Genomic DNA, 2,105 nt, shown 5'->3' with positions numbered 1-2,105 from the left:
CTAATAACATTTGTCATTCGAAAGGTTGAAGATCAAAAGATAAAATCGCACTCAATTTAAATGTTTAAAAATGTTCATTTTATTTCGTAGCTTTTTTCTTTTGGGTTATGCCATCTTCTTGTACCCAAAAAATTATCCCGATTACAACAGGTTCCATGTAAAAATATAAATTATTTTTTGTATTTCAGTTAATTAATAAGCATATGAAAATTACCTCTGAAAAAAGTATATGAAAATCAATTTATAATCGGGCCATGACTAGATGAACAATAAAAATACTCCATACATGTTCTACCAAAAAAATAACAAATGATCCGATCCATACATGTGATGAAAAACATCAAGTGCACACAGCTTATTAATACAACAATTCAATCAAACAACATAGGAAGGTCAAAACGTAAATGACATGAAAATAACCAAGAAGGAAATGAAAATCCATGAAAAAAAATTCTCAAAGACCATTTCTGGCAAAGAGAATTGCAATGAGAATAGGAACAAATCCACCAATTACTGAGTGACAATTGAGGCTGCTTGCAAAGCTAGAAGGTGCTTCCGCCGGAGAGTGAACATGCCCGTCGTGACCGGCAACCACCATGGCCAAAACAAAGATAAAAATTGTGAACAATGAGAATTTGATTTGTGAAGCCATTTTTGTTATGTTGAACTGATCAGCTTATTGAAGGTGTAGAATTCTTCAAAAGCTGCTTATGGCTTGAATATAATTTGGTTTAGGTTGGTTGTTATATAGAGTAGCATTGATGATTGACTTTTACAATTAATCAAGAGATGCCCTTACGTGAAGCCAATAATGCCCTTTCAAACTCTATGATGATGTTAACTTATTGTTTATAATAAAAATAATAATAATAAGAAAAGAATAATTCATGCCTCAAAAAAGAAAAGGAAAAGAATAATAATTAATTGTGGTTGGCCCTAGACCTTCCTATCGCATCCAATTGTCACACCTCGCAAGAGAAGAGGTGCGTCTTCTCTTATCTAATTTTTTTTATGAATTGTGTATTCTTTACGCACAATTATACGAATTAATCACTTAAAAATTCTTTTTAAAAAGATTTAACAGTGTTGCATTCGAATTTGAGACAATTGGTTAAGCTGGAGAAATTTCTTGATAAACATAAAATAAAAAAATCTAAGATATATCATTGCCTATGCGGTCTTAAAAGTAAAATAAAAAATATATACCATTGCGGCATTACCTACTCTTGAGAATCCTGATTAAAAATTATTGTACAAAATTAAAAAAATTGCTTAGACAGAAGAGAAACATTACTTACAATGAATATTTTCTGGCTGAAGTTCATGCCTGCCTAATTTGAAATTATTCAAATTATTAAATGAAATTATGTAACTTATAGGAACCTTCATTTAAACAATAAAATATATATATAAACAATTAAACAAATTGCAAGCTCAACCGTATTATAGCTGTACCAACAAAAAAAAAAAGTTATATTTTATCAGGGAAAAAAAACAACGAAAAAAATTCTGTATTATAAAAATATGTTGCTTGCAGTACATCAACGAAAACACTTGCCAATGACGTACGGTACTGCAATATACAAACTCTTCTGTGCAAAGTACAAATGAAAACTTTTTTTTTAACAAGTCAAAATGTAATTATATAAACAAAAAAGCAGTCTCAAACGCATAAGGTGTGCCCTAGAGACTACCTCCAAAACCAACAGTTACAAGTGTTACAACCAAGCCAAAACAGAAAGACATTAGCCAATACTCAAATAAACAAGAGGGTTTGACCACCACTGCTGAGTTCCAAAAACAAAAGTAGCTTTTTTAGCTTTAAGCCAACCTAAAGACAATAACTTAATCTTATCTAATAAACAATTGATGGGGGTAACAACATGATTAAACAGATGGTTATTTCGTTCATTCCAGATAACCCAGACACATAGAAGCCAAATGAGTTGCAAAAAAGACCGTCTAGCAACACCACCACCTGACAAATGAGTAAACTGAAGAAAATGATCGGAAATATTATTTGTGTCCACCCCACAGCAACCAATCCAATCACGCACCAAATGCCACAGAGAACCAAAAGTATTACACAATAAAAAGAGATGTTG

General features: G+C 31.4%; 1 long non-coding RNA gene across 1 annotated transcript; it reads right to left on the bottom strand.

Moving 5' to 3' along the window:
- Positions 1–226: 226 nt before the first annotated feature.
- LOC11412181 (uncharacterized) lies at positions 227–1,603 on the bottom strand. The gene is made up of 2 exons (XR_003011949.2): positions 1,299–1,603; positions 227–826 (listed from the first exon to the last, which is right to left on the bottom strand). It is a non-coding gene; the product is annotated as an uncharacterized lncRNA (long non-coding RNA).
- Between the last annotated feature and the right edge of the window lie 502 nt (positions 1,604–2,105).

The sequence above is a fragment of the Medicago truncatula genome, chromosome 5 (genome assembly GCF_003473485.1).
Source record: "Medicago truncatula cultivar Jemalong A17 chromosome 5, MtrunA17r5.0-ANR, whole genome shotgun sequence".
NCBI classification, from domain to species: Eukaryota; Viridiplantae; Streptophyta; class Magnoliopsida; order Fabales; family Fabaceae; genus Medicago; species Medicago truncatula.
This window is presented reverse-complemented; position numbering and strand designations above follow the sequence as displayed.